The sequence below is a fragment of the Antechinus flavipes genome, chromosome 5 (genome assembly GCF_016432865.1).
Source record: "Antechinus flavipes isolate AdamAnt ecotype Samford, QLD, Australia chromosome 5, AdamAnt_v2, whole genome shotgun sequence".
Taxonomy (NCBI): domain Eukaryota; kingdom Metazoa; phylum Chordata; class Mammalia; order Dasyuromorphia; family Dasyuridae; genus Antechinus; species Antechinus flavipes.
Window position 1 is genome coordinate 124,223,234 of NC_067402.1, and position 17,497 is coordinate 124,240,730.

At 35.4% G+C, this 17,497-nt stretch overlaps 1 protein-coding gene across 2 annotated transcripts in view; it reads right to left on the reverse strand.

The window, feature by feature from the left end:
- CPED1 (cadherin like and PC-esterase domain containing 1) overlaps window positions 1–17,497 on the reverse strand; it is a 394,281-nt gene that overhangs the window by 278,275 nt on the left and 98,509 nt on the right. The gene's annotated exons all lie outside the window — the stretch shown is intronic.

Genomic DNA, 17,497 nt, shown 5'->3' on the forward strand with positions numbered 1-17,497 from the left:
TCACCTTCCTCTGGAAATCCCTTTGTTCAGACCATGGAATTCTTTCTCTCTAGTTACCTGTTTCCCCTGGTGATTCTTTATAGAGCAAAGACTCTACCTAAAGTATAAAAATCTAGGAATCAGGGGTCAATTATTAAATTTTCAGCATAAATATTTACACCTCAGAAAACAGCAAATACTACAAATCGGCGCTTGGTTTATTGTTTTGTGGATTGCTTGAATTTAAGAAAGTGATGAAGATAATTTGCCACCACACACTTAAAAGTATCTCAAAAATCTTAATAAATTTAATTTTAAATTGCACTAAGACTTTTAGGACATTCCATACACCAGCAACCTTTTTTTCTTTGTTGTGTTTTTTCTATTAAATATCTTAATCTAGGTTCTGGGTCTTATGGTTAAAAAGTATTTGGTTAGGACCCTTTGGTTTTCTCCCCTAAATCTGTGAATAGGATACCAGAGCTGAGGTTATAGACATACTCTTTACTTTCTACCTGCAAATTAATTTGTCTCAAGAAACAAGGTGCCCTCACAGTATAAAGTGATCACCAGAAATCCTGTCATCATGATGTTCAATAATCCTCCTCTTTCTCCTCCTTCTTCTTCTCATTCCTTTCTCTTATTGGATGTGAAGCACTAAACTCTACCAAAGCCTTTTCCTTTTGTAGAGGATAAAAACATGGAAACAGGTGAGGTTGTGCTTACAGAAAGTGAATTGAGCAGAAAGTACAGCTCAGCATAGTCTAACTCCAAGGAATGAAATACTTCATACTAGGTGTCTTCTGATGTCTTTCACTCTCTTTCTAGCTTCCTTTATTAAGTTATTTTCCTATATTTTGTTATAAGCTCCTTGAAGGCAGGGATGTTCTTTTTCTTATTGGTAACTCCAGCATTTATCACTGGATTGGCATATAATAGACACTTAATAAATATGTATTAAATGGAATTGACTGATAGGCTTACTCCAGTCCCTTCTATGATCCCTCCCATACTACCCTGAGATGATGTCTTTCTGCAGTTGTCCCAACCCCAATTAAAATGATTCACTGCATCTTTACATAAGATTAATGGGGAAAAGAAAGGGGAAAGACAGGAAAGAAAATAGGCTTTAAACTTATTGTGTGCCAGGAATTGTGCTAAGTGCTTTCCAAATATCTCATGTAATCCTCCTAACAATCTTGAGAGGTAGGTAATTGTACTTATGCCCATTTTACCACTGAGGAAACCCAGACAAACTAAGGTTAAGTGCCTTGCCCAGGACCACACAGGGAGAATCTGAGGTCATATTGATCTCAGATCTTACTGACCTGAATACTAAAGCTCTTTCCATAGGAAAAAAAAAAAAAAAAGTGGGGGATGAGGTGGGAAGAGAATCCTTAAATAATGCTTGTTAATGAATTTTTTCTAAGATGACTTTTACATCTTATTTATTTACTTTTGAGAGGCAATTCTAGTAAATGATTTTCCCAGGGTCACACAACTAGAATGTGTTAAGTGTCTGAATCCCAATCTGAACTCAGGTCCTCCTGACTCCAGGACGGGTGCTCTATTCCCTGAGTCATCTAGTTGGTCTTAATGGAATTTTAGAAAGCCAAGATAGTGTGGAAGTAGTAGGGGTACAAAGGCATCAGAGACAGAGACAGACACACACACACACACACACACACAAACACACACAGTAGAGAGACAGAGAGAAAGACAAAGACAGAGAAAGAGAAAGACAGAGAGACAGAAAGACAAAGACAGAGAAAGAGAAAGATGGAGAGACAGAAAGGTGGGGAGGGGGCGAGGGAAAAAGGAGGTGGGGGAGAAGGACAGAGAGAACGTCAAGAGTCTCTGTTTTCATAGATTTATAATCTAATGAGGGGGATAACCCATTAGAGAAGAGTAGCCAAGTCATTTTCATCAGAGGATTCACTGGGATGATGAGCTGTTTAATGGGGCTGTCAAATGACACAGAAAATGATACCATATTGTTTTGATTACTATGTACAAAAGAGGTAGAAAAGGAGTGTGGGAGGGAGAAGAAAGCAGCTGCTAGACCTCATAGCAAGATGGTCAAGGGAGATGATATTAATGGAATTTCTTCCTCCTTTTCCTCCACTGTCCCTCCTACACTCCTCTGTTCCCCACATTCCCACTTTCTCCAAACATATAGACAAAATCTGGTATGATACTTTCTTTCACAACTTCTGTAGATGACCAGTAATAGATAAACTGGAAAGAAAGTGGTTCCCTGATGAGGTCTTCAGTGTTGGGGATGGTTAGCAGAGAAACTGATAAAAATTAATGCTTGAGGCACTGATAGAGATCAGTTTATCTGTGTGGTTCCACCCTCTGTAGGAATCTCCAACAGCCTGATCTCATCATTCCCAGTCAGAAATCCCAGTCAAGTCCCAGACATTAAATTTTTCCTATAAAATCTACATAGGGCCCAACCCATGGCTGCTTTGGGTAAGTCTGCCTTTCCCCTTGCCCCTCCCCCAAGCCACATAATATCTCCTCTAACTCCACTAGGCTTCTTAACCCTATTTCTCTTTCTTACAGCTAACTAACTCTTTTAAGGTGCCAAATCCCTTTCAGGATTTAATCCGCCAATTAAAGCCATACCCCAAATTCATGGGATGCTCCCTTTCTACTGGGTAATTGTGAGTTCTACTGAAGAAGTTGTCTTTCATATGCTCTCCCACTTTAGTTAATAATTATCATTCCTGATGTCTATTGTATCCCTTTATTTTGTCTGTAACCTTTTCCCTAAATAAATCTACCTTTTACCAAAGAGAATGGCCATTGTGAATTCTTCACATGGCTGAATCCCAACTTTTGGGGCCTACCAACATTTAGTAATTATTTGGCCCATATCATTCCCCATGCTTGGAACTGTTTCCTTTTCCTTTCCCTGTTCCCCCACCCCCCTCCTCTTCTCTCTCATCTCCCCTTCCCCTTCTTCTCTTCTCTCCCTAAATCCACTACTGACCTCTAGACTTCCTTTAAATCCCCAATAAAATCCTGCCTTCTTCAGGAAGCTTTTCTCAACCCCTCTTAATTCCAGTATCTTCTCTCTTTTAATTATTTCCTATTTATCCTATAGATACACACACACACACACACACACACACACACACACACACACACACACATATATATGTATGTTTAGTTCAGTTTTCCTATATTTGTTTGCATATTGTTTCCCCCATCAGACTATATACTTTATTCAAGACAGGGATTATCTTTTGCCTCTTTTTGTATTTCCAACATTTAGCACCATGTCTGGCACTTAGTAGGCACTTAATAAATATAAATTACTAGATTTATTGAAAAAAAAAGTTTAGGATAGTTTATAGAGGGTTTTTAATGTCAACCTGAAGATCTGAAATTTTATTCTGCAGGGGATATCTACTGAAAATTTCTGAACAGAGGATTGATATGTTTCTAAAAAATAAATCTGACTTCCATCAGTAGGGAAGCTTATTTCAATAGTGCAGGCTTGTGAAAATGAGGGCCTGAATTACAATGATATTAGTAAATCTTTTCTTGAACACCATGATTTCACCAGCCATAACTAGAGAAATGAAATGTTCAGAAAATCAACTAATATTATTTTCATTTCAGTTTTTAAAAAGCCAGATTTAAAGAAAATCAATTGGTGAGAAGAATAGCTTATTTAAATCCAAGACCATAAAGAAAAAATTGCCAGTCCTCTTTAGTACCCCAAAATAGCCTTTTTCTACAATTGTTTTGTCCTAGCTCTCCAACTTCTATCTTGAGTATTCATTCAATCAAAAGGTATTTATTAAGTAATATATGCCAACCTAAGCTCTGACTATACAAAGAATTAAATAATCCCTGCCCTTATGAAGTTTATATTCTAATGAGGAGATTATATATATATACATATATATTTATTTTTATAAGCATATTAAAAATATAAAAAGGAATAGATGATAGGTTCTTTTTAGAAGCATTGAATCTGTGTATGTAAGAGAGAAAGAGAGAGAGAGAGAGAGAGAGAGAGAGAGAGAGAGAGAGAGAAAGAAAGAAAGAAAGAAAGAGAGAGGGGGAGGGAAGGATCAGATTTGTAACTTTGAAGAGAGCAGTTTTAACATATGATAAGTCTAGAAAACAGGATTGCAAGGAGTTAAGAAAGAAGTAAGGGGAAAGTAAATCCATATTAAATGCATACAGTTTTTTCCCCCAAGTTTAATCAAGAAAGGATAAAAGATATAGCATAAGAAATAGTTAAGGAGATGATATCTCCTTAAGGATCTAAAGAAGACTTTTTTTTTTTGAGGACAGAGATTTTGGTGCGGTTCCTTAGAACCACAGCAAATAGAGAGATAATTCTCAGCAATAGAGAAACCAGCAGTTAGGTAGATATTGGAGACTATAGAGAGAAGAGGAGGTGATAATATGGGCAGTCTGTTGAAGAAAATGATAGGGATGTATTTCTAGGTTCATATAGAGGAATTAGCTTCCATAAGGAAAAGTGTCACATCTCCATCAGACTAGAGTAAAGAAAGAAATGACCAAGTATCCTTGTGAGATAAGGGGAAGGTGTCATCAGGTGAAGAGATAGGGGAAAAGAGAGTCTTCAGGGGGTAAACAACAATATTTATTAAATTTTAACTAGTGTGGAGTGTACTGTTAGTAGTCATTAGAGAGAAATATAACATTAATGTAACATGGCATTGTCTGTCTCAAAGGACTACTTATTTGCTGTTCAGTTTTTTCAGTTGTGTCCAACTCTTTTTAATACCATTTGGTGTTAATTTTGTTTTGTTTTGTTTTTGGCAAAAATACTAGACTTGTTTAGAGTTACACAGCTAGTAAGCAGATGAGGCTGAATATGAATTCAGGTCTTCCTGACTCTACTCAGAAATTGTATCCACTGAATAACCTAGTTGTCCTGAGCTGCTTATAGGTTAATATTTAAAAGGAGGATAACCAAAAATTAGCTGTATTAGAGTTAATTCAGGGACATGTTACTTCCATGTTTTATAAACAAATCAGGCTCTCCCCATGCTCTGCCATTTGGGAGTCCCACTGTTCTAATGACTACTTTACCTATCCTATTATAGTATTTCAAGTAGATTTCAACTATGCTTTATTTCATTCCCTATTACCTGTTCATCTTTTCAAGAGCCTACTGCTGGGCCCAGAGAGCATTCCACAGAGGTTTTAACCCTTTCATTTCTGGAACTTCAATTCTATAACCTGATATAACTGATTGTTGATTCTTTCACCTGGCCCACTTTTTCAGCTAGACACAGCCATACTTCATATTGCAGCCATATCTTTGATGTTCTCACTAATAACCTTGCTATTTCCATCCCCTCCATTTTTGGAACTATGATCAAAGCAACTCTTCCATTTTTCCTGGAAGGGATGTGTCAATTTATTTGGATATTAACTCAGTAATCTTTTCTTTAGTATGTGTATGTGTATATGTATGTGTGTGTGTGTATATATACACATCCATATCTACACTCACCCACTCATATGTAAATAAATGTATATATTTATTTATTTATCTATCTATTTATTTATTTATTTTAATGGTGGTCTTTCTAGTAACCATTCTCCTTTGTGTGTTATCTCTCCCATCAAAATACATGCTCCTTGAGAGCAAGAGCTACCTTTTAAAAATATGTATATATACTCAGCAATTAGTATAGTGCTTCTCATCTAGTAATAATCTGATAATAGTTATTCATTAATTCATTTTTACATTCATTCTGCTACTTAATAATATCACATATTCAGTATTATTTAAAAGAAATAAGAAAAATTTGATAAAAGGGAACAAAAATTGATCTCTTAAAACAAAACATATTTATGAGAATCAAGGTGATAGAAAGCAATAAGATAAAAATCTCATAAAACACACATAATGTTTCCAAAGAATATTATAAATGGAGAACTGAGGATTAAATTGGAAAGGTAAATGAAACAAACAAGAAATGAAGGAAAAAAATGTTTGTTATATACTATTAATGTCTTTCTTCATTAATTTCTTTCTGGGAACTGTGTTTTCTTTCATCTATCTCCACCCTTCTCTCTATCCTTAGCTAACCTCATTTCTATCAAGAAAAGGAAAAAATAAACCCAAATGTAAAACTTTCCTCTACAATGGATAAACAGTTTTAAAAAAAAGACTTAATGGGGAATGAAAAATTACTAACTAAAATTGGGTTTTCATCTATTTTTCATTGGTATTCCTATTCTATCATTGACAAAGATAATTGAAGTTGGATCAACCTCTTTAGAAGCTTTATCTGATAAATTATTCTATCCCACCAATTCTTTGGGTTTTCTCTCAGTTCTTCAATTTAATTTCACAGTTGCTTATAAGTATATGACATATACATTGTCATCTCTTTGAAATTCTGCTTGGGTGATTCTAACTTTTGAGGTTACAATTTGCTATTTATGCTTCTTAGCTTTTTGTGTTCCTATTCTTTCCTTCTTAGATCTTATTCTGCTTTGTTTCTTTTCATTGCTCTTTTCTAGTATACTTACAGTTCTTGGGTCCAGATAACTCTTCTGAGTTTCTATTTGTAATCATAATGAATTCTTAGATTTTTCTCAATTTATATTATTTCGTTACTGTGCTTGACATTTTTTCCTGTTTTTTTTTTTCCTGGTTATCTGTTTTTTTCTGTTTACTCACAGATTGAGCCTCAATTTCTGGTTTGGGGGTTGGGCTAGACTCTGTTATCTTCCATACTCTTGGATGTTCTCCTCCTTCTCGATCCTAGAAGTGGTGGATAAAACTAGGCCCTATTCTCTGCAGGAACTTCTGGGTTTTGATTTGGTCTCCTTGTGATTTGACTTCCTCCTTGCATAACCCTGAAGTTGAAGTAAACGCTGTACCAAAACTTTGACCCAATAAAATATTGTGGATTATTCTGTTAAGTATTCTGCAAGACTGCAGGTACTTTGTTTAGCAGGTGCTAGTCTGGTCCTTTCTCTGGTTTAGAAGTAGGATTGTCTGGATGCCCTACTGCATAGGTACTGATCTGACCCATACTGCTGCTTAACTTGGGCATAGACTGCCTGGAAGCTGTGTTGCTTGGGAATTTTTCTGGACTTGCCTCCTATTATAATAGGAATCCTTGAATTCTGGCTTCCTGCACTCTGTACTAGATTCTAGTCTGAAAACTCCCTGGTTACTGGGTTGAATGTAGAAGTAATATATAGTTCAGGTCTACTTCTAGTACTTTTCTAACAGATCATAGAGGAAGCGTAAAGCAGCAAAGAATTTAACCAGAATAGAATAAAAGGTAAACGTTAAGCAATAGAATAATTTTCAGTCTCCCAACCCACCCCATATGCAAATGCATCTCCCAAACACTTAAGCAAAGGCACATGAAATTCTATTGCCTGGTTCAACGAGAGTAAAAATAAATTCTTTAGGTTAAAAAATTATCTCCTCTATTGAGATAGATTTTTATGTGAGATACACAGAAAACATGTACCTCCCAGCCCTGGTTCTCACTAGCTGAAATAACATTTATCCCAGGCTGATGCAAAAACTTTTGTTGATGAATCAATGAATAGTAAAATCAGACTGAAGTTATTTTCAATGCTATTGGTTGAAACTAAAGATGGGTAAATTTTTGTACTGAGATACTTTGGTTAATCCATAAATGAGGACAATTGAATTATCTTGTAATTTGTCCAGTGCTTTTGCTTATATTGTCTCATACTGTTCTTGTTTTTGCATGGCTTGTCACTCTAACCATATTATTATTTCATGGAGAGCAAAGGAAATATTTTCTGCATAGGTCTCCCTACAGGATCTAATATGGTGTTGGATACAGAGTAGGTACTCAAAAACATTTGGCAGATGAAAGAAAGAATGTTACATGAACTCTCCACATTTTCCACCCGGCTGCCCTCCCTCCTCTGGACATCATTATATCCAGCAGGAACCTCATCTTTCTTGTAAGATCACATCAACCTTGAGAGTTCACACCTCAAGAGATGGCCTTGACCCTGACCCTTGACTTTTCTATGGAGGGTCCAAATTGGAGTTCTTCCCAGATCTTCCTTTTAAAGAGATGACCCAGGATAGTCATCTGTTTATTTCCCAACCAGCTGCATTCCTTTGCATTTCATCATGGGGTACCACTTCCCTTCCCACCAACACTTGTAGCTTCTTTTTATGTTTTGTTTTTCCCCCAATTGGATTATGAGCTCCGTGAGGGCAAGGACGATTTTTTGCTTTTCTTTGTATTTCCAGCTTTCCTGACAGTTTCTGGCACGTAGCAGATGCTTAATAGATTGACCTTGAAACCTATTGTAATGTAACTATAGCAACCAGTTGTAATGTGTAGATAGACCTACCTTTATGTTAAGATGGACAATGCTGCAAATGATCCCTGAACCATCAAAGATGAAGTTTTCTGTTCCCAGTCCTCATTACAATATTCCTAATTAGGAATTCCCTTGCCTAACAAGATTTCTCTTTAAAAATCCAATGGCCTCTGAGAAGTTCAAGGAAGTTATCACATTTTAATATGAATTATTTTTAAAGATTCTTTTCTTTTAACCAGCTATGTGAAAACACTGAAAGAACAGAAGTTTCGATGGAGGAAGAGGAGATTTTCAGCATATAGTGGGAATCTGTTCTAACAGATCTTGGAAAAACAAAAGGATGACATAGAGAACTGTGGTCTATAACATTATCAAAAAGGCCTACTGACCCCATGTTGCCTACAGCAATCATAAGTATGACCAAAAACAAAATAAATGTAATTGGTAAATAATTACCAAAACAAAAATACAATAAAACATAGATAATAACATTTTAAAATCAAATCAATATGCAGCCCACATGGGTCCTCATGTATGGATTATTTGAATTTGGTAACATAGATCTACAGGAAAGATTACTATGCTAATGAAGTCGAAGGGAAACTGTTTCCTTTACTGAAGTTGTGTTTCCCTTAATATTATCACTCTGAGACTGTGTTCCCTTTAAGATTATGATTCTGAAACTGTATTTCCTTTTGATTTGTGATCCCTTTTGGAGTCTCAGCCTCTCCTGGGGAAGGCATATCCCCCCAGATAAGTTATCTTTCAGGGATGTCAGAGCCTTTGATTCAATTAGAAATCCTGGTCAAAAGACACCCCTTTGAAGTGTTGTTAATTCCAATAGGAGATCTGGGCTGGATACTGATAGGCATCTAAACCTGGGAACCCAAGTCCTGAAGTCTCAAGACTCTTTTTAAAGAGCAGTTTCTGGCTCATTCCTAGCAGAAGGCCTAAAGTAGCTTGCTCAGCTACTAGGATCCTCTGCCTTCTGAGAAGGCATTCTCTTCTCAGCACAAGATTCCATTTCCTTAATAGGACTTTGCCACTATAGTAGTCAGTCTCTTAGCAAACTGTTTTCTATCCAACAATAAACTTTCATTTTTGCCAATAATATTTTGAGATAAGTGAATTCTTTCACTTTAAACCTGCAGTCAACTGAAAGGGGATTTTAACAACTCTCTTATTGACACTAACCTCATCACCATCGGGAATTGAGGGGATACAAATCTCATCACTAGGGGTTAGAAGACTTAGGTTTCATTTCTAGATCTATATGTCTTCCTTCAGTTTCCTCATATGTTAAAAAAAAAAAAAAGTTTCATTTTGTCTATTAAAAAAAAAAATCTATAGCCTAAACTAAATGAAATCTTATAGAAAATCTAGTCCAGGGCCTTCCTTTTGCAGATAAGGAAACTAAGAAGAAAACTGACTTGCTTGAGTTTAGAGTAGATGATCTCTAACTAATGTCCCTTCTAACCCTAACATCTTTTAAAAGTGCTGGGTCAGACAGGAAGGAGGTCATGTCAAATGATAAATGTTCTTTGGAATGCTGCCTATGTCTGTTGTTTATGAAGTAAGTCAACTGAATTATTTTCTTTAGCAAAATTAATCTCTCATTTCTTTCATTCCACTTTAAGAGAGTACACTGTTTTCCAAGCCAGAAGAGAAGAAATAAATATATAAAAGGGTAAAAGCACCCTAAAATGGAATTGAGCTGAGAGATTCCACAGTACTATTAAAATTATCTCTGGGCCATTGAATTTTCTGAACTTTACTGAGATCATATGCTAAATAAGACTTTTTAGCTTTCAGAAAGAAAAGTCTATGGTTTCTCTAGCCATAGCTAGAAACCAACACATAGAAATCTGTACCTAATAACTTTAAAATTTTTACATTTTGGTTTAGCATCAAAGCACTGGATTTGGAATCATAAGAACTGGGCTCAATACTTTCTTTCCATTTAGTACTTGTGTGACATTGGGCCAAGTTTTTCTAATCTCCCAGGACACCATTTTCCTTATCTATTAAATCAATTATTATTTTAGTCATATTCCTCCTTACAAAATAGTAATGTATATGGGCCTTAAAGTAAGCTTGTTTAAATTGGAAAAAAAAAACACTCAAGAACATCTGGACTTTTTTCTTCCAATATAACCTCTCATGTTACTTAACAAAAAGAAAAAAATAAAAAGGGTAGCTGGATGTTTTAAAATTTTTCCAAAACACTTTTTCTCTGGGACTTACTGCATGTATATATTTAAAGGGCATTTGAAAGCTAACTTCAAGAGCCAAGCTCAAACTGCTGGAAAGAATGAGTTATAACCCCAAAGTTGGCACAGTCCTAACTAGAATTACTTCGATGGGGATACACTACATTAAAAAAGAAGAAAAAAAAAAAAAAAGATACTGATCTATCCAAGGCAAACATCTCCCTCGTGTTTCAATCTTCCAAACATGGAAAGGAGAAACTTTGTAAGTTTCTTTCATCATTCCTGATTTTCCTAAAGTCCTCAGTAGAATAAAAACAAGAACAAAATGTTTGTTTCACAGGAAATCAACAGCTAGCAGCAAGATTAGAAAACTTTTTTCAGATGTTAATGAAATTAATGACAAGATAAAAATAAACCTTTAAGCATACCATCAAGTGTATTTTAGATCTGAATACCAAATCAAAGGTTCTTTATAGTTTATATGGTGCTAATTTCTTGTGTTTTCTTCTGGAGAGAGATCAAACCAGTACTCAAATGATTCTGTGACTTCCTCAATTTGAGAACTCTTCAATCTCCTCAATGCCAACTCATCCTATGAGACTCCAGTTTACATCCTTCCATAAATTCACCAGAAGAAGTCCACTCACCATGCAGGGGACCTTCCTCACTTTCTCTTACGATAATGAGAAAAATAATAGAACTTACAAGCTCACCACTGCTTATGCTTTGTTCTCTCCACATGAGCAGCCCATCTTTTTCTGCTTATATGTTTCTTTGATGATTATATTATTAACTGATTATTAAGCATTTATTAATCAAATAGTTATTAATCAATTATTAAGCATTTACCATGTGACATAAATTGTGGAAACAAAAGTAAAAAAGAAACATCTGCTGCTCTTAACATTTGGCCAGAAGCAAAAATTGCACGAAATAAATACAAAATAGTACCAGCAGGAGCAGTTAAATAGTGTAGTAGATATAGCACTGGTCCTGGAGTCAGGAGGACCTCAGTTCAAATTCGGCCTCAAACACTTAACACATACTAGTTATGTGACTGTTGGAATCCTTACTAACTGCTAAGTAATTAGAGTTGATCTAATCTTACAAGAAGATGTTTTGGGCAGAACCTGAAACAAGGTACTAAGTAGAACTACCCATAATCCCTCTCTCTGGAAGGAGCATAAATAGGCCAATGGGCCAGTCGGAGAGTTCGAGAGAGGAAGACGCTACAAGTCGAGATTTCACCGGAATGACATGAAGACTGGAGCTGGCTGGAGGCTGAAGAAAGCAGAGGCAGAGGCTGTAGGACCAGACCTTTGGATTTGGTGACATTTGGAGAGAGCTCTTGGAACCAAGCAGAGAGATAGGCCTCTAAGCTAACTGGGCTATATTGAAGATAATAAAAGATCTGAACTTTTATCACCTGGCTGCGTTTTGAGAAGAAAAAGATTACAACATTTTGGCGCCCAACGTGGGGCAAACAGACCCCTCAGTGGATTTCAGTGGAAAAGCTCCAATCCTGATCCAGTGGAAAAGACTCTTCAACCCAGAAATTAGAGTGAGTACAACAAAGAAATTTTGTTAAAAGAGTTAAAGTAGAATTTCAGCTAAGATGGGAACTGTTTTACTTCTTGAAAAACCAGCAAGAATCATTGGGTTCCCTGAGATGAAAAATTGTTGATGAGACTTTTGCAGTACTTCAGGGCTTACAGGAACTATTGGATTCCTGGCACATGAACTAATGGACAATGGAATCCTATTGGACTGTTTCTAGGACTTATGGACATGTGTAAATTTTTAGGTTGATTCATGTTGTTACATTACTACTAGCCTGTGTTATATTGCTATGTACTTATGTAAATTATGTATAATGCCTCCCATATTGATGGATTTATGTATACCATGTTTATCTGTTACAAAGTTCTGGCCCATATTGATGGATTTATGTGTATCCCCTCAGAAACCCCTATGTTTTAAAACAAAAGAAAGGGGGAGATGTTGGAATCCTTACTAACTGCTAAGTAATTAGAGTTGATCTAATCTTACAAGAAGATGTTTTGGGCAGAACCTGAAACAAGGTACTAAGTAGAACTACCCATAATCCCTCTCTCTGGAAGGAGCATAAATAGGCCAATGGGCCAGTCGGAGAGTTCGAGAGAGGAAGACGCTACAAGTCGAGATTTCACCGGAATGACATGAAGACTGGAGCTGGCTGGAGGCTGAAGAAAGCTGAGGCAGAGGCTGTAGGACCAGACCTTTGGATTTGGTGACATTTGGAGAGAGCTCTTGGAACCAAGCAGAGAGATAGGCCTCTAAGCTAACCGGGCTATATTGAAGATAATAAAAGATCTGAACTTTTATCACCTGGCTGCTTTTTGAGAAGAAAAAGATTACAACATGTGACCCCAGGAAAGTCACTTAACCCCAAATGCTTCATCAAAATAATAAAAATAAAAATAAAAAAGGAAGGAACTAGCAGCTGGGAAATAGGGCAAAGTTTCACAGAGAATTTGATGGTTAAACTGACCCTTGAAGGCAAGAAGGGAAATTTGGCTGGACTATAGTATAAGGAGAGTAACGGATGAATAAAAAGACATTTTAAAGTACTTTATACATGCCAAGAACAGTTCAAGTATAAAAATAGAAAAACTAGATAGTTATGGCTCTCCAGCAGAGGCAGACAATATAAAGGAAGAATCAGCTTCAGGGAACACGGAAAGGTCTAAAAGCCTTAATTGGATAACAAGGGTAGCTGCAAAGCTCAGAATTCTTTAGGTTACATAAGTAGGTAAATTTTTTGCTTCCTTTCACTTCTTGGCTGCTTTGGATTTTCTGTACTGTACTATGGATTCAGATGCCTTCTCATGCTGGAACTGCTTTCAGCACCTGTGGTCTATTTTCCCTAGTACATCCCTTTCTATGTTCCCAGCATCTTTTCTCATTGATGAGTTCTTTCTAGGAGCATTCATTTGCAGAATAGGTTCAGCAATGCTTCATTCCTTTGCCTTCTGTGATTCTGAATCTTTGGATTTTAGCAAGATGGCCCTGTTGTTTATGAGGTACCTTGCCCTACAGCCCTCTCCTAGTTTTTCTGCTCTCTTATGTGAAATACTCGCTAATTAGGAGTTAGCTCCTTGAGGACAGGAATTATCTTTCTTTTTTACTTCTATTTATATTCTCAGAATTTAGCACATTGCCTATAACATAGTAAATAACTAAAGCTTGTTGCTTTTTCCTTGTAAGATGAAAATGCTGGAGGATTTAAAAAACAAATCCTATTCAAGAAAGAAAAATACATGACATTATCCATTTCCCACTAAGGAAATGAAACTAAGAATTCTCTTTTGTTGTTTTTTGTTTGTTTGTTTGTTCATTTTGTTTTAGTTTTAGTTTTAGAAAATAGAGGCAGGACATAGCATAAGACCTGAAAGATCTTATTGAGCAGTGGCAAGGCAAATGCTAAGTCCTGGTAGTATTCCACAAGAGAAAGAATTGAGTTGTTGATTACTTTTACTTCCAAGTCTTCAAAATCAAGCAACTGGGATAAAGAAAAAGGCAAAAGGACAGGGTGCTCTTACTGGTAGTGCTTCTTTCTGTGCTGCTTAGACATCTTGAATATGTTCTGGATATTCTTTCTAACCTAATCTCCTCCTTCTTTGTCTCTGTCTCTGTCTCTGTCTCTCTCTTTCACACACACATAAAATGTTGGTTAAATAAACCCCAATTTTTTTTTCTGAAATAAATATAATTAGTATTCCTCAAATAAACAAAATCTTCTGACAATTCAATAAAAAGGCAACAGAAACAAAAAGTATATTTAATAGATTTAAGACCTAATTCAGATTTTCATGAGCTCTATTAGGCCCTGAACCACTATAATGTGGACTCGTGTGGCTGGATTATAGAGCAAGATGTTTATTACTGTTGATGTTCCAATTCTAGTTAATAGGGACCATTTTAGGACTAAGATGTTGCTACTAGGTATAGATTTACAATAATGTAAGAAACAGAATGTTCTTGTGAAAAGGGCACTGGGCTTGGAATCAGAAAACCTCAGTTCTGGTACAGGTTCTGCCACTTACTAATTGGGTAGGCCTGGGCAAGTCTCCTAAACTTCCTGAATCCTTATTTCCTAATTATAAAAAGGGAATAAATCATATTCCTTAATCATAAAAAGAAATAGTAGTGCTACCTATTCTATAGGAGAAAAACATCTTATAAACCTTATCATGCTATATAAGTTCAGTGTAATTAAAAAAAACATTAATTAAGCATTTATTATCTTTAAAGCACTGAGCTAGATTGGAAAACTGTTTTTTACCTTTCTTTTTAAATTATCTTTTAACTTTCTTTCCTCAGGGCATAGCACACAATGATAAATAAAAATTTATTGACTGACTGACTGACTAACTGCCAAGATATATAATATCAAAGCCCTTGTCCACAAAGAGCTTATGATCTATTGGGGAGTGAGGGATGAGGAGGTATAAGGTAGGATAAAGTAGGTTTCTTATGAGCTATTATCATTGTTCTTCTTATATATTATACTTGAGCTTCCTACTCATAACCCATAATGACACTCATATGTGTAGCAATAATATTGAGTTCTAATTTGTAACATGTCAACATGAGCTTATATTTAAAAGGGTTGCCATCTATCACATCTTCATATATAAAAGTGATACTCATGTGCAATAGCAATGAATGATTCTGGAGGAAATGATGTATATAGCTGGGGAAAACAATGAGAAGTTGGATAGATGGCTGGATATTTGGTGTTAGGATAATTCTGTTAGTTCCTTAGTAGCTATAGCACTATTCCCTTCTTCTTCATTCCCATAAGAGGTCTTTTCTCCATGGCTCACTTTTTCTCTCCAACTAATTTAAGATAAGATTGAAAATATTCTTCTTTCTTTCAAAAGGATTATTTCAGGCCCACATTCACATTAGTTCACACCAGTTAAAAACTGCTTCTCATCTTTCTAACATGTAAATTTTGCATAGTTGCTCTATGCTATACAATAATCCATCTCTTTTGTTGGGTTTTAATGGCCATTTCCCTCTCTCCCTCCTTCCTTCTTTCCTTCCTTCCTTCTTTCTTTCCTTCCTTCTTTCTTAAAGAACATAAAAATGCAAAGGAGTATAATTAGGCATTTTTAGTTAGCAGTCCAGGAAGGGCAAACCTCTTGAGGAGACTGTGGTGGAAAGGATAGTATGTTGGGGGAAAGAGTAGGTAGAGAGAATTCAGACTATTAAAGGTGGGATTGTTCTACTTGCAGGGATGGAACAATGTAAGAGGAAAGTATTTGAGATTTAGCATGTATATGACTCACTAGCTTCTGTTTAACTCCTTCACTGGGTACCAATTGCAGCATTGTGATCTCCATTACTCATGATACTACAATACACTAAATTTCTTAATATATAGGAACTACAAAGAAGAAAAGAACATGAAGATAAGACAAATCATACCACTTTGGCCTCTCAGGCACTGGAATCATTTCCCCTCTCCCTCTTTGTCTCTTGAATTCCAACCCATCCTATAAAGTTCAGTTTAGAAAATCCTCCAAAATAAAGTCTCCTTATTTTTTTTCCTCCCACTTTTTGAGAATTAATACAAAGATCAAAATGTTGTAGCTTTCTGTGAAGTCTGGGTAAAAATCTTATTGTTTGCAATAGGTATTTTTGTGGTCTTTAGTCCATTATTAACTGTTAAGCTGGAAGAGGATACCTTATTTATAGAAATGTTATATTGGGAAAAAATGTCTTTCATCCATGTTTAAATATATAGCCTATTATATACATTGGTATTTATAGAACCTAAATCAAAGCTTAAGATTACTGGATGCTCCCTTAACATTAAATATCTAATAGAATTATTCTTAACTGGAGGAAGATGACAAGATAGGAAGAAAAATGTCATACGATGGCCATTCCATTCAGTAAGAATAATTTAGAAATCACAGAGATAAATGGACAATCAAAACACCAGATAAAGAAGAGAAAAAAGTAAGGAAAAAGCTATATATTTCTAGAACTTAAGGGTATTCATGAGGAAAAAGCAAAAGGAAAAAAGGTTGAGAATATAATGAGAGAGAAGCTGCTTAATTTTCTAGCCAGATTTAAAACACACACGTATACACACAACAACAAACAACAATTTAAGATACTTTTCAAGACTATACCATAAAATATAATTCTTGTCCATGTAATTAAAACCCACAAAATGTTCATGTATCTATGACAATGTTGTCAAAATTAAATTATCCTATCTACTCCATGCAAATAGAATAAATAAAGATTTTTGGCATTAGCCCAAAACTTTTCATCTTTTCTAGCTGATAAAACATACAAAATTTTGTTATTGTTGTTGTTATTTAATCAGTAAACTATGTCTGATTATGAATCAAATCTCAATTTCTACTCCTTTTGCTACAACATTTTTGTAGTTAGAGGAATTTATTGCATTGAATCACCTACTCTATAATGTAAATAAATATCAGCAAAGAAAAACCACACATTTTGGTCAAATATGTAGACTTCTCCCTGGTTTAAAACAACAGCAACAATTGCCACTATCCCGAGTTTTTACTGAAATTATTGTAATTGAATCAATTATTTTAATAGCTTTGAATATAAACTTCAATGGAATTTTAAGCTCACACCTTTTAATCAGTAACAGTTTGTAATTATAAAACCACTCTAACTATGGAGTCAGTAGGGATATTTTTTCAAGAGTTAAGGATCACAGAGCTGGGCCTATATATAATTGTTTTAAGCAGGCACCATCAATTTGTACCTGAGTACTCATTCATTTTTGTTTTATTTTTAAACTGATGCATGAATGTTGAAGAACATAATCTTTATAATATAACATGCCACTGTGTTTTTAGTTTTGGTATATTCCCAAGAAGTCCTATAGGATTAGATGTTAAGTTATTATTATGCAGAAGTTCACAATTCGA